Source organism: Meles meles, chromosome 7 (assembly GCF_922984935.1).
Source record: "Meles meles chromosome 7, mMelMel3.1 paternal haplotype, whole genome shotgun sequence".
NCBI lineage: Eukaryota > Metazoa > Chordata > Mammalia > Carnivora > Mustelidae > Meles > Meles meles.
The window spans coordinates 126,812,749-126,836,785 of record NC_060072.1 but is presented as its reverse complement, the minus strand read 5'-3'; the positions used below and the strand labels follow the sequence as shown (position 1 = coordinate 126,836,785).

The 24,037-nt window shown below is 42.7% G+C and overlaps 1 protein-coding gene across 1 annotated transcript in view; it reads left to right on the top strand.

Moving 5' to 3' along the window:
* RSU1 (Ras suppressor protein 1) overlaps positions 1 to 24,037 on the top strand; it is a 188,844-nt gene that overhangs the window by 8,704 nt on the left and 156,103 nt on the right. The window lies entirely within an intron of this gene.

Here is a 24,037-nt window from a genome sequence, read left to right as displayed (position 1 = left end):
GATTTTTTTTCAGAGCTGTAAGTATTTAAGCCCTCAGGTTGTGAGGAAGGTTTGAGGAAGATACCTATTTATCCTGTTATATGTTTGTGTCCTTCCAATTGTGCATTCTTTCCCAGAAGCTTTAAAAAGAATTGATAATATAATTGGGGCGCCTGGGTGGCTCAGTGGGTTAAGCCTCTGCCTTTGGCTCAGGTCATGGTCCCAGAGTTCTGGGATCGAGCCCCGCATCGGGCTCTCTGCTCGGCAGGGAGCCTGCTTCCCCCTCTCTCTCTGTCTGCCTCTCTGCCTACTTGTGATCTTTCTCCCTCTGTCAAATAAATAGGTAAAATGCTTAAAAAAAAAAAAAAAAGAATTGATAATATAATTAAAATATGCTGTATATACATAGTATATTAATACACAGATACTCACAGACACATTGCATATCGTGTGCCAGGTTATTGTACTAAGCTCTCCTTATGGATTTTTTTTTTTTTTTTTAAGATTTATTTATTTTTGTGAGAGAGTGTGAGCGAGATGTGCACACAGGGTAAGGGCAGCAGGAAAGGGAGAGAATCTCAAGCCGACTTCCCGCTGAGCGTGGATCCCAGCACCAGGCCCGATCCCAGGACTCTGGGATCGTGACCTGAGCCAGAGTCAGATGCTAACTGAGCCACCCAGCTGCCCCTCTCATGGATTCTTTTAAAACCGCAGTTTTGAAAAAAAAACAAACAAACAAAAAAAAACGCAGTTTTGTTATGATTGCCTTCGTCATCCTCATCGTCTGGTTTATAGCGGAACGAAAGTTAACTGGCTTCCAGTCACGCGGCTAAGAAGAAATGGAACCAGGGTTTGAACCCAGACAGTCAGACCTTAGAAACTGTGTTCTCAGGTTATGCTGTGTGGCCTCATGTCACCACCATTCTTGACAGGCATGTGTACATACAAAGATGAAACTGCTCATGTAGCAAGTGTATACTGAGTGACTACTGACAGTCCAGTCTTGTTCTCGAAGCCATGGTACCTGCTGCCTGTGGGCTGATAATTCTGTACTGACGTAGGAATGCGTTCGGGGATGCTGACCTGCCCGTGCTCATGTTGATTGGGTCAGGGAAACAGGAACCTTCTTCCTTAAACACTCACACATACTTAAAAAAAAAATCCACTTCAGAAACGCTTTACGGAAGCTTTCATTTGGATCAGTGCCTCTGCCACGCGATACAGCGTGACACGTTTTTAAACCAAGAAACCACATGATCCGCAGCCCGAGAAGCCTTGCCCCTCCCCTTCATTATCCCCCCCCCCCCCCCCAAGGATGAACACTGTCCTGACTCTGGAAAGCATCGTTTTGCCTCTTTTTTGTACATCATTAAATAAAAGCGGGTTATTTGCACACACCCTTGAGTGTCCTTTCTCTAGCTTAGCATCACGTGAGGTTCATTCGTGCTGTAAAGTTGGCTTCCCATCCAGATCATTCCTTCCCTCTGCTGTTGCCGGTCCTGGGGGTCATTCCACATGAGGGCGGTTACGAACGGTGCTGCTTTGAACCTCCAAACCCAGGTCTTTGGGTGAACACACATAGTCATTCCTGTAGGTTATGAACCCAGGAATGGAATTGCTGGGTCTGGAATGTGCTCTTACATGCATGTTAAAATGGAGGGCAAGAATCATCCAAACGGGCCAGACTCTCGAAACTTCTGCGACAGGCAGAGGGTGAATGTTGTGAATGCACGATGAGCTCTCACGGCCCGTGCTGGCAGGCCAGGTGCTTGTGTATGTTGCCTCTTCCCAGAAGGCTTGTTCATACCCCAGGCCTGTCTCTGAGAAGTACCTCGTGGTTGGTCAGTACCTTCTGTACCACTAGCCTGCCGACTTGGCAGTGAGTTAGACCCACCTACGGAACTTCTGAACTTCCTAATACTTAGGGCACACCTGACAGATTAAAGAAGCTCTGAGTGTGGAAACAGGTGCCACCAGTTTTGTGTAAACCACTGAGTTTGCCTCCTTGCACACCACAGCTGTGCCGTCACTGTTCAGACTCCTCTTGTTCATTTTTGGCCTGTGGGAGCCCCTTCTAGTTGGTTCTCCCGTCCACTTGACGTGGTCTTTCCATTTGAAAGACGGTCTCTGACAGCTTCCTTGCTGTCTGCAGTACCAGGCTGTTCCCGACGGGTCTAAATTCCAGCCCCAGACGTAGAGTCGGCCCGTCCTCTAAAAACCTGTTTCTGTTTGTCTGTCTGTCTTAGTGGGAAGTATCTTAGCCCCAGTCTGGGCTCCACGGGCACTCCTCACTGCTGGGCCATTCGTGTTTTTTAGGACTTTTTAAAGGGACAGGGCTAGGAATACCATGTTTTTAAAGATAAAATACCTAAAGAGTTCCAAGGCAGATATAGGACTACAGGGCTGTTCCTTCTTCCACGTTACGTGTCTGTTGCCTGTCTTCCGTGCTGAGAATCCTGATTCTCAGGGACACAAATGATGAGAGAACTAGAATGGCTCGGAGTTCTGATTTGGTCTGTTACACACAGTTGTCTGTACTAAGACCCTCACTGAAAAGCGTTGCTTTGTGTTTATACTCTCCCCTCCCATTTTTGTTTTTATCAGACTTGATTTTTAAAGCATTTTCCCCTGTCATTAATATGTCACATAAGTGTGGTGATCTATTAAAATGGATGGACCAGCGTCCAGAAATTATTATTAACTGTAGTCCATGGCTTCTCCCGTGTTGACATTCCCTGGGTTTTAACAAATGCGTAACGTCATACAGGATGGCTTTACTGCCCTAAATAGCTCCTGCCCTCCACTTAGTTTTCTCTCTGTTCCTCATTACCTCCCTGCAAACCCCAGGCAACCACTAAAATTGTCTCTAGTTTTGTTTCTTCCAGAATGCCATGCAGTTGAAATCCTATAGTGTGTAATCTTCCCAGAAAGTCAGTCTTCCACTTTGCAATGTGCATTTAAGGTTCTTCTGGGTCTTTTCTTTGCTTGACGGCTCATATCTTTTCATTTTAGTTTTTTTTTTTTTTTTTTTGAGAATAGTTGACACACAATGTTATAGTAGCTTCAGGTGTACAACATCGTGATGCAACTTCTGTATTCCTTATGCTGGGCTCACCACGAATGTAGCTACCATCTGTCACCAGAGAACGCCACTATTATGATATCACCTACTATATCCCTATGCTGTAGCTTTTCCTCTCTCCCTCCCCTCCCCTTTAATGTTCTTTGACCTTGCTCCCTCCCTTCCTTCCTTTCTCTCTCTCTCTCCCTTTTTAGAAAGTTTTTGTTTTTTTTTTTTTGTTTTTTTTTGACAGAGAGAGCGATCACAAGTAGGCAGAGAGGTAGGCAGAGAGAGAGGAGGAAGCAGGCTCCCCGCCGAGCAGAGAGCCCGATGCGGGGCTCGATCCCAGGACCCTGAGATCATGACCTGAGCCGAAGGCAGCGGCTTAATCCACTGAGCCACCCAGGTGCCCCCCTCTCTCCCTTTTTAAAGGTTTTATTGATTTATTTGACAGAGAAACAGAGAGCACAAGTAGGCACAGTGGCAGGCAGGGGGAAAGGGAGAAACAGGCTCCCCACTGAGCAGGGAGCCTGATGTGGGGCTTGATCCCAGGACCCTGGGACCATGACCCGAACTGAAGACAGATGCCCAACCGACTGAGCCACCCAGATGCCCCTCCTCTCTTTCTTTTGAGAGAGAGGAGGGGTGTGGATGGGGGGAGGAGCAGAGGGAGAGAGAATCGTAAGCAGGCACTACCATCAGCACAGACCTCAATGTGGGACTCGATATCTCAACCCTAGATCATAACCTGAGCCAAATCGAGAGACGTACACTTAACTGACTGAACCACCCAGGGACCCCCTTGTGCTGTACCTTTTTTTTGTTGTTGTTAAGATTTTATTTATTCCTTTGGGGGAGAGAGCATGCACGTACACATGAGTGGAGGGGAGAGGCAGAGGGAGGGGGAGAAGCAGACTTTCCACTGAGCAGGGATCCTGATGGTGGGACTCGATCCCAGGACCTGGAGATCATGACCAGAGCTGAAGGCAGATGCTTAACCATCTGAGCCACCCAGGCACCCCTGTGTTGTACCTTTTATTCCCGTGACTTGTTCCATACCTGAAAGCCTGTACTGCTACTTTTTTCCTTCCTTCTGGCAACCATCAGTTTGTTTTCTGTATTTACAGGTCTGATCTGCTTTTTGTTTTTTTATTCATTTGTTTTTCACAGATCTTTATATTCTTGAATGATGCCCCATTGTGTGGATGTGCCAAGTTAACGTACCCATTCTGCTGCAGGGCATCTCAGTGGCTTCCAAAGCTGCTGTAAACATCCCTGTACGGATTTTTGGATTTTCCTGTGGTTGTAGTTTTTAACTCGTTTGAATAAATACCAAGAAACACAATCATTAGATCACATGGTAAGAGTATATTTTGTTTAATAAGAAATGGACACAGTGTCTCCCAAAGTGGCTCTACCATTTTGTTTTCCCTCAAGTGATGTAGGAGCGTATTTTCTGTTCCTCCTCGCCAGAATTTGGTGGCATCAGTGTTCTGGGTTTTAACCATTCTAATAGGTGTGTTTAGTGGTATCATGGTTTTAATTTCTGATTCCTTAATGGCATATGATGCAGACAGTATTTTCACATGCTTATTTGCCATTTGTATATCTTCTTTGATGAAGTTAAGTTCTTTGGCTCGTTTTTTAATTGGGTTTTCTTATTGTTTAAAAGTTATTTATGTATATTAGACAGGAGTTGTATGTCAGATACTTGTTCTGCCAAAGTTTTGTCCTGGTCTGTGGTTTTTCTTTTCATTTTTTTTACCATTATCTTTCCCAAAGGAGAAGTTCTAAATTTTAGTGAAGTTTTATTACCTTTTTGTTTTTTGGGTAGTATGTTTAGTGCTCTATCTAAAAAGTCACTTAGAAATCCGGGACCACCTTGATTTTCTCCTGTGCTGTATTCTAGAAGTATTAAGGTTTTGCATTTTACATTTAGGTCTCTGATAGATTTTGAGTTGATTTTCGTGAAAGGTGTAAGTTCTGTGTCTAGATTGTTTTTGTTTGTTTTTTTTTTGCATGTGGCTGTCTGGTTCTTCAAGCACCACTTGTTGAAAAAAATGCCCTTTTTCTACTGAATGACCTTTGCTCCTTTGTGAAAGATCAGCTGACTGTGTTCGAGGGGGTTTGTTTCTGCGCACTCTCATGCTCCACTGATCAATCTGTTCTTTGACCAGTACCACACCGTCTTTATTACAGTGACTTATGGTAAATTTTGAACTTGGGGAGTGTCAATTTCTCAGTTTGTTTTTCTTCTTCAGTATTTTATTGGCTATTCTGTCTTTTGCCTTTCCGTATAAACTGTAATCTGTTGACATCTACAGAATAAACTTGCTGTGATTTAATTGGGATTACAGTGCATCTGCAGATTGTGGATATAGAGTTCTTCATAATCCTTAATTATTCTTTTTAACATCGACGGGATCAGCAGTGATGACCTTCCTTTTGTCTCTGATTTTAGTAATTTGTGCTTTGGTCTTCTTTTTTTCCCCCCTTCTCCCGGCTAACTTGACTGCAAGTTTATCAATTTTATTGATTGTTCAAAGAACCAACTTGATTTTCTCTATTGATTCCCTGTTTTCAGTTTCTTGGTTCCTGCTCTAGTATCTATTATCTCTTTTCTTTTGTTTGCTTTGGATTTAATTTGTTCTTATTTTTCTGGTTTTCTGAAATGGAAGCTTAGATTACTCATTTTACATGTTCATTCTTTCCTGTATGCATGGATACCGTCTGCTTCCTAATAAGCACTGCTTTTCATGGATTCCACACATTTTACTAAGTAGTAGTTCATTTTCACTTGTTCAAAACATTTTAAATTTCACTTGAGATTTCTTCTTTGACCCATGTATTATTTAGAAGTATGCTGTTAATCTTCACACATACTTAGATTTTTCTTTTCTTTTTGTTAACAATTTTGTTTATTTATTTGACAGACAGATCACAAGTAGGCAGAGAGGCAGGCAGAGAGAGAGAGAGAGGAGGAAGCAGGCTCCCTGCTGAGCAGAAAGCCCGATGTGGGGCTCGATCCCAGGACCCTGGGATCATAACCTGAGCTGAAGGCAGACTCTTTAACCCACTGAGCCACCCAGGCACCCCTGTTACTGTTTTTTAGTTCAACTTCATTGTGGTTTGAGAGCATACATTATATGATTTTTGTTTTTAACTAAGTGAGCTCCAGGCCCAGCTGGAGCCCAACTTGGGGCTTGAATAATGACCCAGAGATCAAGACCTGAGCTGAGATCAAGAGTCAGACACTTAACTGACTGAGCCACCCAGGTGTCCTTGATTTCTGTTACTTAAAATTTTTTTTAAAGATTTATTATTTGTTTTAGAGAGGAAGAGAGAGAGAGAGTGCTTCAGCGGGGGCAGGGGGAGAGAAGGAGAGGGAGAGAGAGAGAATCCTCAAGCAGACTTCCCACCGAGCTCAGAGCCCAACGTGGGGCTTGATCTCAGGGCCTTGAGATTGTGACCTGAGCCAAAACCAAGAGCCAGCCGCTCAGCTGACTGAGCCACCCAGGTGCTCCTGTTATTTTAAATTTGTTCGGGTGTGTAGTATGATCCAGAACGTGATCTGTCTTGGTGAATTCTCCGTGTGAGCCTGAAAAGAATGTGTGTTCTATTGTTGATGTTTTCTGCTGATGAAGTGTTGTACAGATGTCAGGTGGGTGTGGTTGATTGATGTTGCTTAGTTTTTCTGCCTGTTGGACCTGTCATTTCCTGACAGAGGGGTGTTGAACTGTCCGAAGACTGTAGTTGATTTGCCTGTTCCTCCTTGCAGTTCTGTTAGCTTTTATGTGTTTGGATGCTCCATTGTTAGGTGCATGAGCAGTGCGGATTATTAAGTGTCCTTGGATAAGTGACCCCTTTATCTTTATGTAATCCCCTATTTATCCTTGATAATAATGTTCTTTGCTCTAAAGTCTGTCTGGAATTAATATGCCTGTCTGTCTTTTCCTTTCTGTTTTTAAGTGTTAGCATGGTATATCTTTCTCTGTTCAGATCTTTTTTTTTAATTTACTTTGATAGTCTCTGTCTTTTAATTGGTATATTTAGACCATTCACATTTAAAGTGATTATCAATATACTTGGCTTAATTTTGATCTTATTTATAGCTTTTTATTACCATGGTTCCTTTTTTTTGTCTTTTTCTGCTTTTTCTTTTTTTTTTTTTGTAGAGAATTAGATCTTTTTTTTTTTAAACCTCTCTTAGCATATCAGTTGTATTCCTTTTTAATTTTTTAGTGGTTTCTCAAGAGTCTGCAGTGTACTTTACAGCTAATTTAAATCTAGTTTCAAGTATACTGCTTCATCGTACAGGCACCATTTAAGGAATGTCATTCAATGAGTGAATGAATGAATGATTGATTTGAGTGTCATGGACACACAGTGTTTGAAGTATACAATGTAGTGATTTGACAGAGTTATACATGATGTTTTTTTCACCACAGGGTAGATGCTACCTGTCCTGATACATCACTGTTAGAGTATCATTGACTATATTCCTTATAGTCAATGTGCCTTTTATTCCCAGGAGTCATTCATTCCATAACTGGAAGCCCATATGGCCCCTTCACCCATTTTGTCCAACCTCTCTGTTCCCCACCCTGGCTTACCCTCTGGCAACCATCAGTTTGTTCTCTGTATTTATAGGTCTGTTTATCTTTTTTTATTTGTTCATTGATTTATTATTATTTTTTAGATTCCACTTATGAGTGGAAACATATAAAACTTGTCTTTCCCAGTCTGACTTATTTCACTTAGTGTAATACACTTTAGGTTCATTCATGTTGTCTCAAATGCTATAACATCTTCCTTTTTTATGGCTGTGTAATAATTTGTGGCTGTGTGTGTGTGTATATGTATATACCATGTCTTCCTTATCCATGCATCCATTGATGGACAGACTGCTTCTGTAGCTTGACTATTTTTTTTTAAAGACTTTATTTATTTATTTGGCAGACAGAGATCACAAGTAGGCAGGGAGGCAGGCAGAGAGAGAGGGGGAAGCAGGCTCCGTGCTGAGCACAGAGCCCGATGTGGGGCTTGATCCCAGGATCCTGGGATCATGACCTGAGCCAAAGGCAGAGGCTTTAACCCACTGAGCCACCCAGGTGCCCCAATCTTGACTATTTTTAATAATGCTGCAGTAAACATAGGGGTGCATATATCTTTCTGAATTAGTGAACAGTATCCTTATTCCTACCTCTTTATCACTTAGTACATTGCTGTCATTCATTTTACATATCCATAAGCAATAATCAACCAATACATTGTTTGCTATAATTATAAACAAACTGTTATCTATGTGACTAGTTAATAATGACTATATAACTTTTATTCCTTTTCTAATTCTCTTCCTTTGTTTATGAAGTTCTGAGTTTTAGACTTTTATCTGATACTTACCATTTGCCTCCGAGAAGGTGTTTTTTTTTTTTTTTTTTTTTTTTTTTTTTTTTTTTTTTTTTTTTTTTTTTTTTTTTTTTTAAGATAGAGCATGCCTACATGCTTGTGTGAGTGGGAGGGGGGAAGGGACAGAGGGAGAGAGAGAATCTTTTTTTTTTAAAGATTTTATTTATTTATTTGTCAGAGAGAAAGAGAGCGAGAGCTAGCACAGGCAGACAGAGTGGCAAGCAGAGACGGAGAGAGAGGCAGGCTCCCTGCCGAGCACAGAGCCCAATGTGGGACTCGATCCCAGGATGTTGGGATCATGACCTGAGCCAAAGGCAGCCGCTCAACCAACTGAGCCGCCCAGACGTCCCTGGAGAGAGAGAGAATCTTAAGCAAGCTCTACACTCAGCATGATGCTGGGCTTGACCTCCCGACCACAAGATCATTACCTGAATCAAAACCAAGAGTAGGACGCTTAACTGACTGAGTCACTAAGTTGTCCCCTGAAGAACTTTTAATATTTTTTCTCACGGCAAGTCCATTGGCAGTAGTTTCGCTCAATTTTTCTTAGTATGAGAGAGTCAGGGATAAGTTTGCTGAATACAGATTTGGTGGTTGATTGGTTCATTTCTTCAACACTTTAAGTGTTTCATTCTATTCTCTTCCATGCATCGTTTCTGAAGAGAAGTTTTTGTTCTATTCATATGTAGGTAGTGTTTTGTCTTTTTTTTCTCTCTGGAGTCTTTAAATATTTACTCTTTGTCTTTGGTTTTCTTCAGTTTGAATATGATACATCTAAGTGTAGATTTTTTGGTAATTATCCATAGATAATTATCCTGTCCTTAATTTCTGGTAAATATTCGAGATGGGTCTGTTGGTTTGGTGGTTTGGGTCTATCTAAATTTGGAAAATTCTCAGCCATTAGAGCTTGAGGTTATTTCTTCTATTCCTTTCTCTCCCCCCCTTTTTTTTTTGCCTCTGGTATTCCCATTGTGTGTATATTACACCTTTAGTAGTTGTCCCATAGTTTTTGGATATTCTATTCCATTATTTTAATTCTTTTTTCTTTTTGTTTTTCAGTTTGTCAAGTTTATGTTGACTTATCTTCAAGCTCCCATGACTGTGTCCGATCTGGTGATAAGCTCATCAAAGACATTTCTCAGATCTGTTTGGATTTCTGACATTTCCTTTTGATTCTTAGAGTTGCCTTCTTTCTGCTTACATTATGTGTTGTGTTCTTGCAAATTAGCTACTTTTCCACTAAAGCCTTCACATATCAGTCAGAGTTCTCTTCTATCCCCATTCTGATAACTCCAGCTCTTTGTCCTGTCTGACTCTGTTGCTCACCTTGTCTCTTTAGACTATGTTTTAGCTTTTTAGCATGCCTTGTGATTTTGTTGAAAGCCAGACATGATGCCTTAGGGAAAAGAAACTGAGATAAAAAGCCGTTACTGTGAGGTTTGCTTGCTGTATGTATAGGATTCATAGGCTGGAATTTCCTCCATAATTTTTTTTTTTTAAGATTGTATTTACTTATTTGAGAGAGAGAGAGATAGATAATAAGTAGGTAGAGAGGCAGGCACAGGGAGAGGGGGAAGCAGGCTCCCTGCTGAGCAGAGGGCTTGCTCCCAGGACCCTGAGATCATGACCTGAGCTGAAGGCAGAGGTTTAACCCACTGAGCCACCCAGGCGCCCCTTCCTCCATTCTTCTTCTTTTTGTCTTTCCTGTAGTCTTTGGGTTTCCTAGAGACTCCTTCTTAGTAGTGTCTGATCATTTTAGATTTTCAGTTATAATCTTGTTACCACGTGGGAACCCTATTGATGAGGTGTGGGGAGGGGGAGAAGTTTTCTGAAATTGTTAGTAAGCTTGGGCTCCTGGGCCGTGACCTTCCAAAGTGCTTTTCAGCACCTTTCTTTCCTTAGGTGAAATAGGAAGGTGAGAGGAGACTGGAGTTAAGTATTTTCTTCTCCCATGTTGGCTGGGGTCCAGTAGACCATTTCTTCTTTTTTTTTAGGAGAACAAAATGCTTTGGTCTCACTTCAGGGTTGTTATGTATTCCCTTCCTCTGCAGGAAGCAGCCAGGGATTTTTCTCCTTGATTTTTCACCCTGAGAACCTGGTGGGACTCCTATAGCCTGGGTCCCCAGGAGTTTTCTCTCTGAAGCTATTTGATAGCTCACTCCCCAGAAATGAGTCAGCTCCCCCGTAAGCATTCCTACCAGTTGCTGGCTCTAGTTCCCGCTGCTGGGAAGCTGTGATTCTCCACCACCTGTCTCTACGGTTTTCCAGTACGGTGGTTTGCCCTGTGCCCTCAGTTCTCTAATGGATCCAAGAAGGGTTGCTTGTGTGTTTAATCAACACTTTTCTTGTGGTGAGGAGGGGAATGATGACTTCCAAGTTCTTCATATGCTAGCTGGAAAGCAGATACCACTATCAAAACTCTCATCATATGGTTCCCTATTTTTTCTTTTTCTTCTCTTAATTTTTTTTTTAAAGATTTTATTATTTATTTGACAGAGATCACAAGTAGGCAGAGGCAGGCAGAGAGAGAGGAGGAAGCAGGCTTCCTGCGGAGCAGAGAGCCTGAAGCGGGGCTTGATCCCAGGACCCTGGGATCATGACCTGAGCCCAAGGCAGAGGCTTTAACCCCCTGAGCCACCCAGGCGCCCCCGGTTCCCTATTTTTTAATACATGGGCCATATCTAAACTTTTAGTGCGTATATCCATTAGTATACTCTCTCTCTGTTTAACTGTCATCTACCCTTAGTTATGCAGATATCTGTATATTTTATACCTGTATACATTTACATCGATCCTCAAGTCAGTCTCTTGTTATTTTGATTGCTTGAGCTTCATACTTGATAGATTTTTGTAGGAAGGGCCAAAGATGAGTATTTCCAGGGTATTCATGTGTTCCTCATAGATAAGTGTTTGTACCATTCTTTTTTTTTTTTAGATTTTTATTTATTTATTTGACAGACAGAGATCACAAGTAGGCAGAGAGGCAGGCAGAGAGAGAGAGAGAGGAGGAAGCAGGCTCCCTGCAGAGCAGAGAGACCAATGTGGGGCTCGATCCTAAGACCCTGGGATCATGACCTGAGCCGAAGGCAGAGGCTTTAACCCACTGAACCACCCAGGCGCCCCTGTTTGTACCATTCTTATTTAAAGGTCAGTTTTATTGGATACACGGACTCACAGTTTCTTTCTTGGAGGTTTTTTTGTTTTGTTTTGTTTTAAGATTTTATTTATTTATTTGAGTGAGAGAATACAAGTGGGGGAGAGGGACATAGGGAGAAGCAGACTCCCTACTGGGCACGGAGCCTGCGCTGGGGCTCGATCTCAGGACCCTGGGATCATGACCTGAGCTGAAGGCAGAAACTCAACCCTCTAAGCCACCCAGGTGCTTCACAGAGAGTTTGTTTTTTAAGTGTTGAGTTTTGTGAGTTCTTTATATATTTTGGATATTAACTCCTTATTGGCTTTCTCATTTGCAGCTATCTTCTCCCATTCAGTAGCTTGCCTTTTTGTTTTATTGATGGCTTCTTTCTTTTGGCAAAAGCCTTTTAGACTGATGTAGTCCCAATAGTTTATTTTTGCTTTTGTTGCCCTTGCCTGAGGAGACAGATCCAAAAGTTGACTGTGTTTTATTTGAGAGGTTTTATGCTTTCATGTCTTACATTTAGGTCTTTAATGCATTCTGAGTCTCTTTTTTATGTGGTGTAAGAAAGTGTTTCAGTTTGTTTGCTTGTTCGTTCATTTATTTATTGCCTGGAGTTTTTCAGTTTTTCCCAACACCATTTATTGAAATATTGTATATTCTTATCTACTTCATTGTAAATTACTTGACCATATAAGCATAGGTTTATTTCTCAGCTTTCCTATTCTGTTCTGTTGCCCTTTGTGTCTCTTTTTGTGTCAGTACCATTCCATTTTGATCACTATGGCTTGTAATGTAGTGTGAGATCTAGGAGGATGATGGCTCCAGCATTGTTCCTCCTTTTCACGATTGCTTTGGCTTTTTGAAGTCTTCTGTGGCTCCATACACATTTTTGGATTCTTTGTTTTAGTTCTTTTTAAGTGCCATTCTGCTTTCTTAGGGAGTGTGTTGAATCCGTAGGTTACTGTGGGTAGAATGGGCATTTTTTTTTTTAAAGATTTTATTTATTTATTTGACAGAGAGATCACAAGTAGGCAGAGAGACAGGCAGAGAGAGAGGAGGAAGCAGGCTCCCTGCGGAGCAGAGAGTCCGACGCGGGGCTCGACCCCAGGACCCCGAGATCATGACCCGAGCCGAAGGCAGTGGCCCAATCCACTGAGCCACCCAGGCGCCCCTAGAATGGGCATTTTAACAATATTCGTCCAGTGCATGAGCGTAGTATATCTTTCCATTTATTTCACCACTCTCTTACAGCGTTCAGAGTGCAGATTGTTCAGCTTTTTGGTTAAATTTATTTCTAGGGATTCTGTTTGATGCAATTTTATAAATGGAATTGTTTTTAAGATTTCTAATCATCTAATCATTATTGGTGTTTAGAAATGCAACAGATTTGTGTATATTAGTTTTGTATCCTGCAAAATTACTAAATTTATTCTGATAGTTTTTTTGGTGGTCTTTAGAGATCTCTGTTTATGTTATGTCATCTGCAAGTAGCGACAGTTTTACTTTTTCGTCACCAAATTTGTATGCCTTTTATTTTTTTTTTTCTTACACGATTTCTGTGGCTGGGACCTCCATACTGTGTTAATGAAAGTGGTAGGAGTGGGCATCCTTGTCTTGCTCCAGATCTTAGAAGAAAAGCTTTCAGATTGTCACCATTGAGTATGATGTTATTTGTGGGTTTGTCATATATAGTATTTATTATGTTGAAATATGTTGCCTCTGTTTCCGTTTTGTTGAGTCTTTATCATGAATGGACATTGAAGTTTGGTAAATGGTTTTTCTTTGTCTATTGAGATGATAGAATTTTTATCCTTTGTTTTGTTAATGTGTATCAGTTAATTTGCAAATACTGAGTCATCCTTGCATGCCTGAAATAAATCTCACTTGATCATGGTGTATGATCCATTTACTGTATTTTGAATTTGGTTTGGTAACACATGACTGAGGTTTTACATCTGTGTTCATCAAGGTTATTGGCTAGTGTTTTTCTTTTTCCGTAGCATCTTTGGTTTGGTTTCAGTAATACTGGCTTTGTAAAATGAATTTGCAAGCATTTCTTTATTTCAGTGTTTTGGAATAGTTTGAGAAGGATAGGTACTAACTCTTTAAATGTTTGGTAGAATTTACCTGTGAAGCTGTTTGATCCTGGACTTTTGTTTTTTGGGATTTTTTGATTACCGGTACGACTTTGTTACTAGTTATTGGTCTGTTCAGATTTTCTATTTCTTTTTAATTCAGTCTTTGAAGATTGTATATTTCTAGGAATTTATCGATTTCTTCTAGGTTGACTAATTGTTGGCGTATATTAGTTAATAATAGACTTTTATAATCCTTTGTATTTCTGGGGTGTTGGTTGTAACTTCTCTTTCATTTCAGATTTTATTTGGGCCCTCTCTTTTTTTTTTGGTGCCTCTGGCTAAAGGCTTATCAGTTTTTTTAATCTTTTCAAAAAGCCAGGTTTTTGTTTTACTCATCTTTTCTATTTTTTTTGGTTCCTATTTCCTTTATTTCCACTCTGATCCTTATTTTCTTCCTTCCACTAACTTTGGGCTTTGCTTGTTTTTCTTTCTTTTCAGTGTAAGTTGGATTGTTTGATATTTTTCTTGTTTTTTGAGATACATCTGTGTTATTGCAAGCTTCCCTGTTAGAAATGCTTTTGCTATGTTCCATAGATTTTGGAATGTTTCCATTTTCATTTGTGTCAAGGTATTTTTGGATTTCCTTTTTGATATCTTTGTTGACCGGTTGTTTGTTTCATAACTTGTTTGAAAGTGTGTGTTTGGCTTTTTCCACTTTTCTTGTAATTGATTTCTAGTTTTCAAACCACTGTTGTGGTTTGAAAGGATGCTTGATACAATTTCACTTTTCTTATATTTATTGAGACTTGTTTTGTGGCCTAACATGTGATCTGTCCTGGAGACTGCCATGTGCACTTGAACATGTATCTCCTTTTGGGGATGGATTATTCCGTACATATCTAGTAAGTCTATCTTGATCCAATGTGTTGTGGAAGGCCACTGTGTCCTTGCTGATTTCTGTCTGGATGTTCTATCTACTGATGTAAGTAGGGTGTTAAAGTCCCCTCCTATTATTGCTGTCAGTTTCCCCCTTTATGTCTGTTAATATTTGCTTTATGTATTAGAAGTTGCCATGTTGGGTGCCTTGATATATAAGGTTGTTATATTCTCTTGTTGGATTCATCCTTTCTCATTATGTAATGCCCTACTTTGTGCCTTGTTGCGGTCTTTGTTTTAGAGTCTGTTTTGTTTAAGTATTACTACCCATGCTTTTCTTTGCATTTCCATTTGAATGGACTATCTTTTTCTATCCCTTTCAGTCTCTGCCTGTCTTTAGGTGGTAAATGAGTCTTTTGTAGGCAGCATATCAATGGGTCATTTTTCTTTTCTTTTTTTTTTTTTTAAAGCCATGCAGTCTCTTTGTCTTTTGACTGGAGCATTTAGTCTTTTTATATTTAAAGTACTATCTGATAGGTAGGTACTTAATGCCATTTTGTTTCATTGTTTCCTGCTTGGTTTTGTAGTTCTGTTCCTTTATTTCCTCACTCTTCTCCTTTGTGAGTTGATGACTTTCTTTAGTGCTATGTTTGTATTCTTTTCTATTTATTTGTAAAAACCTTGTAGAGGTTTTGGTTTGTGGTTACTAAGAGATCTCTGTGTAACACCCTGTGTATACACCCCGTGTGTTTTAAGTTGATGGTGGTTTAAGTTCGAACAAAGTCTCAAAGCACTACCAACAGTGTATGAGGGTTCCTTGCCAACAGCTGTTGTTTCTCGTGTTGTTGATTTTAGCCATTCTTCATTTTGGCGCCTGGGTGGCTCAGTTGGTTAAGCCGCTGCCTTCAACTCAGGTCATGATCTCAGGGTCCTGGGATCGAGCCCCACATCGGGCTCTCTGCTCAGCGGGGAGCCTGCTTCCCTTCCTCTCTCTCTGCCTGCCTCTCTTGTGATTTCTGTCAAATAAATAAATAAAATCTTAGAAAAAAAATGAACCTATGGACTACGTCTCTTTATCTTTTGGATGTCTGAAAATATTGTACAGTTGGCTGTTTGTTGACATGTGTTTGCTTTATTTGGCCAATAAAAACCAGAGCGAGGATTAATCAGATTTTAGTCTGGAGACAATTTTTTTTTTTTAAAGACTTTATTTATTTATTTGACACACAGAGATCACAAGTAGGCAGAGAAGCAGGCAGAGAGAGAGGAAGAAGCAGGCTCCCTGCTAAGCAGAAAGCCCGATGCGGGGCTCGATCCCACGACCCTGGGATCATGACCTGAGCGGAAGGCAGAGGCTTTAACCCACTGAGCCACCCAGGCACCCCTGGAGACAAATTTTAAAGGCTTGTCTGTACTTAACCCACCCGTGCCCCTTTTTTCTGATCTGGAATTGGGGGGGAGGTTGTGGATGATAGTACTACTATGCAGGGTCACTGTGAGGAATGGAGGAAGTGGCAAAGTTCCTAGTATCGTGCCAGCCACGTCCTAAGCATTGGGTAAACATTAGTTTTTATTGTTCCCTTATTTTAATAGGTTCTATTAAGTGAGTGGCTTCTAGTGAGTGGCTATAAAGTGAGTGGCTAGTGAGTGGCTATAAAGTGCTGCGTGTAGCACATTTATGTAGTAGGCATTACATAAATACTAGTTCATTCTTATCTTTTCTCTTTTGTTTCACAGAATCAAATAATTTAATTCAGCCTTTCATTATCAAGATGAGAAGTTGTGTGTGCTAGAAAATTCCAGTGATTTTTCAGGATCTCATGGGATTAGGATCTGGATCTTACACTGCTTGGAATCTGGGCATTCTTTGCTTTGAGTCACTTTATGTAACCGTAATATTTTCTTTAAGATAGAATGGAGTTTTCCGTACTTTTTATTATTATGAGAATTTCTCCCATCTTGCAAGATGGTGAAAAGCATGCCCGGTCCAGGGGTGGGTGTTATTTTCCTAGTTCGGAAACAAGCAGCTCAGGCTGAAATCTGGAAAACTCTCTTGTAGTCTCAGTTCTGATTCTGGTCCTCTCTGGAACTTGAGAGCAACCACTTCACTGCTCCAGGCCACAGTTTCCTTGTCTATAAAGTGAGGGACTTAAGTGTTTTGATTGCTAGGATTCCCGAACTGACTTCTAAAAATACCCTTTTTTGTGTTACACAAATAACATAGTTTATGCTAGAAAAACTAGTACAGATAAGCAGAACGAAGGAAGATGGGTAGGTAGGTGAAAAGAATAAAATTGAGTCTGGACCTTGAAGATTTGATGGGCCTGAAAAACCTTTCTGGCATCTCCCCTTTCACAGGCGTTTGAAGTCATTGTCTCTCCTTTATGGCACTTACAGTCCCCAACGTGTCACAGTGTTGAATTGTGTCCCCTTATTATTTCAGAGTAATCTCGCTGAGGGCAGCAGCTGTGTCTCACTCATATTCCATCCCTGTCACAATGTCCACGTTCTCTCTCACAAAACAGACCTAATGGACGAAGCATTTATTAATAGCGTCCCGCTCACACCTCAGGAGCAATTAATGACTGCATGCCATCCGGGGCTTGCAGCATTTTTCTCTCTGATTCTCCCGGGCATCTTCAGAAATATAATTTTTCTTTGTCTTTTTTCCTGACGGAGAGACTGTGAAGTGATGTGTTTGAACAGAAGTAATGCGGGCTCCACGTTTTTCATTAACACAGTGGCTTGGGTCTGGAATGTTTGGACTTAACCTCCTGGGGAGCACAAGGCACCTCGTCAGGGACCAGCTCCTGGGGCTTCTCTGCTCAAAAGAGCAGGTATCAAAAGAGGTATCCCAGGTTTTTTTGCTGTCCCATATATTAAATCGCTTTCTGTTGAAGGAAAGAGCAGTTAATTATGGTTGTTAGAACCTTTATCTGCAAATAGTATAATTCGGTCAAATAACTGATTTAGAAAACTCACCGCTACAGAGTTTTCAACTCACTGCAATAATTAGTTGGGAAGTAAAGGAAAGCTTTCATACCATGGTTTTTTTTAAGTTTTAAGTTATGAACAATATTCAAAAGAAAAATGTTTTTATGATTCTGGGTGTGTTGATGAATATGATATTTGTATTATATCTTGGTATCGAACATTTTATTTTCTGTCTTCACTTTGATATATTGGCAAAAGCTGCATATTTAAGAAGATCTGAATCTGTGTCTTACTACCAGGGGTGAAATAATTTCAGCCGTGCGACACAGGCAGGCATTTTAATCATGCATCGTGGAGACGCAAAACCCAAATTGGTCAGCTTTGCCTTCGGATGCTGACATCTGGCCGGCTTCCACATCCCTGTGGAGTCTCCAAATCAGGGTTATTTAGGGCGGTGGCTGTTGCTAGCCTACTGGGGAGCCAGAGTGGAAAAACCATTTGAACCATCCTATATTTCAAATTCAAATCAATTCTTCTTTCTGGCCTACAAGTTTGGGAGGAACTGAATTAGTAGAGGGTACTGTTTGTGATGGAATCTGTCATTGCCCAGAATTTGAATCATGGCCCTGGAGTTACCAAACCAGGCAGCCCTCTTTAAACATCTGGAAGTATGGTGGTTCTAACACGGCAATCTTTGCTACCACAAGAACTCTCAGAAAGGGGCAAACCATTTGCCTTCGGCCGATAGCAGTAGTTTTCTCTGCTTCCCTTTGGGGCACCAACTGTGAGATAAGCTGGAAGTTATAGTCCAGTTTCTGGGACCAGTTACCTCATCTTTCCTTTGGTCATAGAGATGGCCAGTTCCAACCGATGGCAAGATCACAGACACCTTCAAGTCCCACACCATGTGGCATGTTTTCAGGCCTCATTCCTCATTCACTCTGGCTGTGTTTTTCCCCTCTAGATGGAAACGTCATTCTGCAAAGCTAGTAACCTTTTTTTTTTTTTTTTTAACCTCCTCTGAGTGCTACCAGAGGAATCATTTGCTCTCTCATTTGCCAAACAGGGGATGGTAGAGACAATTTCCAGTGTGCCCCATCATTGTGATATGTTAGGTTATTTTGAAAACAAGTCTATAACGTCATCTTAGGTGCCGTGGATCTCGTCATGCCCTTTTTTTTTTTTTTCTTATGCTGCCCATTTTATGCTGAAAAGAAGGAAGAGACCAAGCTGATTTTAAATAATATCTACTTCTTTTTTTTTTTTTTAAAGATTTTATTTATTTATTTGACAGAGATCACAAGTAGGGAGAGAGGCAGGCAGAGAGAGAGAGAGAGGAGGAAGCAGGCTCCCCGCCAAGCAGAGAGCCCGACGCGGGACTCGATCCCAGGACCCCGAGATCATGACCTGAGCTGAAGGCAGCAGCTTAAACCACTGAGCCACCCAGGCGCCCCTTAAATAATATCTACTTCTATGTGTTATCTAGAAATTATGATTTTTTTGGTAGGAATATTTAGTTAGTCCTTCGAGTTTTCTGGATTAGAATTAGAATACCGGCCGCCCCTTCCAGTCCTGTACTTTGTGTGTTTTCCATCTGTTTCTCAGGGAAGCCTGGGATTTTTTCCATCACCTCCTGTTTCCACGTCCTGTATAGGTCCAGCAACCGTGCATGGCGAGCACTCTGTGCTAAGGCATTTTTGGATGTGTCATCCCATAATAAGTAACATCTCCTGAGCTACCCACTGTCCATTCTGGTAGACTACTCCTGTGTCCACATTCCTTTCATATCTTGCATTTGAGCATTTGGATCCATATTCTCTGTTGCCTAAATTGAGTGACTGTGTAGTTTTTGTCCAAACCAGGACAGTTTTGAGGACAGTCTGCACGATCCAAGACTTTCCCAACTCCTCAGGATGTACAATAGATAGTGCTTCTTAGAGAATTTCCAAGGTACAGCCTCTTGGCATTCTGAGTGTAGTGAGTGCCCATGAAATTATTGAACTGGCCAGTTCCTTTCTGAGGATTTTCCTGCTGATTCCCTTCTTGGCTAGAGAACAGTCAAGTCAGAAATTATGTGTTATGGTGCCAGACAATCTCACCCTCTCCCTCCTTCCTTCACAAACACCTCCTTTCTAGCAATGTGGTTTCCCACTGATCACTTTGGCCTGAAACCGTGTTCACCCAAAGACCGTTTCTAAAGGCTGGAAGCAGAAGGATAGCCAAGGCGCTGTAACCTTTAACTGTGTATGTCAAAAACACTTCTTAGTTACTTGGTCGATTTCTGAAATGTATTCTCCTTCGAAAATGCCTACGCAAAGCACAGTTTAATATTGCTTGAGGAATTTTAATAACAGTTTGTTCTCACTGTTCTGATGCTCATTCCTCACAGCTTCTCGTGCTGCTCATTCTTGGAAATATGTTATTCACATGGTGGATGGTCTCCCAGTGTGCGATTCAGGTCCGCGAGGCAGGTCAGCGGGTACAGCCTGTTTCCATTTTCCCAACATGTTTGACCATGGCAGCTTCTGTGCTTTCAAATAATCCATTCTATTTTGGTAGACACTTTCTCCCTTCTTTTTTTAACAGCATGGTTTCCATACAAGACTCACAATGAACTCACCATTGCCAAGTGGAGGGGAGTGGCGTGTTGTATAAATACATTTGTCCCAACTCAGTCTTCCCGTGTACCAGGCTTTGTGATTGACTTTGTGATTTTGATTCTGTCCAACGTAACTGCCCTCCCCGCAGACCCAGCCCAGAATCCTTTGTTGCCCTAAATATTTTCTCAGAGATCTTTTATTAACTTTTTCTTTACTGCTCCAATTTTTTTCTCCCTCTCACCTACTTTAACATGTAGCTCCGTAACAATAGTGAGGAAGGAAAATGCATTCTCGTGGTCTTACCGGGGGAGGCAACAACTGCATTTCCCTTTATTAACACAGAAAAAGAACTTTGAAACTTGGTCACTTTCTCTCCTGCCAGATGCTTGGAGAAGGGACACGTGGAAGTGGTGGAAAAGAAGCAGCTTTTCCCTAATTAAGTCTTCCATTGTGAATGGTAGCTGGGAGAAAGAACAAAAAATTTTTGCTTCTAATGAGTTAGTTGTGGTATTTTAGGAAAACTTAAGACAGAGATGGGAGGCTTCTTCATTATCTTTTGTGATCAGGACTGATTTATCTGACACTCAGAGGGAGTGCTGTGCTAGTGTATGAGGCTCCTAGTTGTCTGCCACTTTCAGCTTGTCCCATCCGTGTTGGTAGTAAAATCCTCCTTTTTAGCTGGCCCTTGGTCGCCTGGAATATAGATTCCGTTTCCTTGCCTCCCTTGCAGCTAGGCCTCACTGGATTGTAAGATGGTGATTAATTGATTGCAAGTGGAAGTATCACATGCAGTTTCTTGGAAGTATCCCAAAGGAGGAAGTGTTCTTTTTTCTGAGGGGAATGCAGACACGATGGCAAAGCTCAGGCAGCCATCCTGTGGCATGAGGTGGGAGCCACATATTGGAGATGGTTGAGCAGTAAGATACCAGGAATCTCTGGATCACCTGTGTGTAAGTGAGAGACAAATCCCCATGTGTGCACCCCAGTTAACTTGTGGCTTCTTCTCACGTGATGGTGACTGTAATCTTAACCAGTGCATCTGTGAATCTTTTTCATCTGCTGTGGTAGGAGGGTAGCTCTTTGAGATATTTTTTCCCCCATCTCAGACTGTGTACTTCAGAGAGAGAGAAACACTTAATTGGTGGACAAGGAATCTTAATTCTTAAAATAAAAACATGCAAGATCTTCTGCAGTGTTTAAAATTTTAAATGTCCTGTGAGAAGAGGCCATTTTGACTTTTTTTTTTTTTTTAAGATTTTATGTATTTATTTGACAGACAGAGATCACAAGCTGGCAGAGAGAGGAGGAAGCAGGCTCCCCGCAGAGCAGAGAGCCCAATGCAGAGCTCGATCCCAGGACTCTGGGATCATGACCCGAGCCGAAGGCAGAGGCTTTAACCCACTGAGCCACCCAGGCGCCCCCCCCCCCCCATTTTGACTTTTGAAAACCACAAAAATTCTTTTCTCTTTCCCCATTGACTTGTGCTTCCCTTCCCTAATGGTTCAGTCCCAAGGCCAGTGAGTGGGACAGAAAGAGACGGGTGGTCAGGATTGAGAGCACTGGTGGCCTAGAATGGGGGGATGAGGACCCGAGTGGGGTGAGTTGAGCATCTGTGCAGGGCGGGAAGCCTGGCCTGCGAGGTTCGAGCCCAAGCAGGGCAAGGAGGGTGTTGTTGTGGACAGGCAGGTGAGCAGGGGAGTCTGAGCAGAGCATGAAGGGGTCCCGCAGGAGGGAGGAGTGTGGGGGAGATCGGTTACTGCATCGATTCTGAAGTTGGAGAGTTGAAAGGACTCCGCTTCCACAGAGCCTACTCACGGGGTAATTAAAGGCACAGGATCTGGCTTAGCAGGCATAAGGAAGCTGGGGTGAGCCTCAGGGGGCCTCAGAAGCTCAGTGAGGCTGTTCCTCAGAGTCATTTCTTTATTGCTCTGGACATGTTGGCTCTCCACACGAGGAACCATCAAGACCTGTGTGAGGAGTCTGAGTTTCGGGATAGCCTGGGCAGACACGTCCAGCAGTGGCTTGCATGCCCCACTGATCACGGACCCATAGCCAGGTGACAGCCTTCGATCTCCACATCCCTAAACAGTGTAAACACGCTGGCCCTGGCGGCTTCCTGGGTGTCTTCGACTTTAAGCTGAGATCACACGTCGTTGGTCAGCCTTCCTCTTGATCTTGACCAAGAATCCGTACCCACCTTCCAGGGGCCCCTGCGAACAAGCATAGAGAGGTGTCGGTCTGGCTGTAGGAGGACTCCTTCATGCGGTTTGTATTAGGATTATTGATACACAGTAAGGGGGGCAGAGGTGACGGAACCTGGAGTTCTCTCTGTTGGAGAAGGGAATCACGAATACAGAGAGGGAAGAAACTGGAGTGAGCGGGGTGATGTTGTATTAGAGTTGGAGATACTGTTGTGAACTCAGGGTTTTCGGTAATATAATGAAATCAGTATAATCAGTGTGTGTGTGCGAGCGTGTGCTCAAGCTCTGTCCACTGAGAGGAGCTGAGAACACCGAGCCCCAAGTAGCAGTGAGCACATCTGGTGGCCAGATTTTGTCTTATAAATACCAGTTTCCACAAAAAGGAACCAGAGCTCATTAGAGAAATGGTGGTTTCAGGGCTGTGGCAGAAAAAGGACAAAATGAGCCTGAGTATCCAGTGCCAGGAAGCGGAGAAGTGCCCAGGGAGCAGGGGGGCCGGTCAGAAGGCTCGCAGCCAGCTCGGGCGGGGCTCCCTCCGGCCCGTCGGGCAGTTGGAACCCCAGCATGAGTGATAAGGAGACGTAATGCACTGACCACCGTAGGACACCGCAGGCCATGCAGACAGAAAGAAAGAAACTGCAGTTTCTCAACAGCAACAGTCTTGACATTTTGGACTGGATGGTCCTGCGGAGCCGAAACTCTGCTCTGCCGGACTCTCCTTCCAGAAGCACTGGGCTGTTTCTTGTTCTGGAGATTCCTGCAGAGGAGTGAGGGGGCCGCCTCGTGCCTTGGGGGCATCCCAGGCCCTCTCTCCTTAGGATGCCTCAGCTTCGGACCCACGCTGTCTCGTACAGACACAGCGGGAGCCCCTGAGGAAAGTTGGGGTTTTTAGTGGCCGTGGGTATTAGAGTCAAAAACGTTGCCGGACATTGCCAAACAGTACCGTGAGGGTGGAGTTGGCCCTGGTCGGGGGTCATGAGCCGCATGCGACATGGGGTATTAATAGGGTTTTGCAGTACCCTCCCTTCCTCAGCCCCCTTCTTTCCAAATGCTTATTTTTTTTTTAAAGATTATTTATTTATTTATTTGACACACAGAGATCACAAGTAGGCAGAGAGGCAGGCAGAGAGAGGAGGAAGCAGCCTCCCCGCTGAGCAGAGCGCCAGATGTGGGACTCAATCCCAGGACCTTGAGATCATGACCTGAGCTGAAGGCAGAGGCTTAACCCACTGAGCCCCCCAGGCACCCCCCAAGTGCTCATTGATTACAAAGGGGAAAAGAAAGCACTTCGGTGGAGAAGCCTGGCAGATGTCAGCGATCAAGGGAGGATGGTCATCGAGGTTGTGCCCCTCTGATAGGACGCATCGAGGAGAACCCCACATTTCCTTGACCTTCTTGCCAATGAGGCTTCACCTCAGTCTACCCAGGAACAAAGGAATTGACGAATCTGCATGGAGGTCCACATCTGGAATAATTTGGCCTGCAGGCAGGCTTCACAGTGGCCAAGCTCGTGGAAGGCAGCGAGAGAGAGACACAGGCAAGAGGTAGTCTGAGAGAACCTGCAGCTGCACGCAACGGGACTGTGAACCGGTTGTCACTTCATGAGAGAAGCGATTGGGGTGTCCAGGACACTGGGGTGAGGGCCGAGGACGAGGTGGTGATGACCTGTGACGGGAAGTTCCTGGCTGGGGTGGCAGGAGGCCGTCCTCTGAATACCCTGACGTCGTGGGCATCAGGCCGGCCACGCGCTCTCAAGAGGT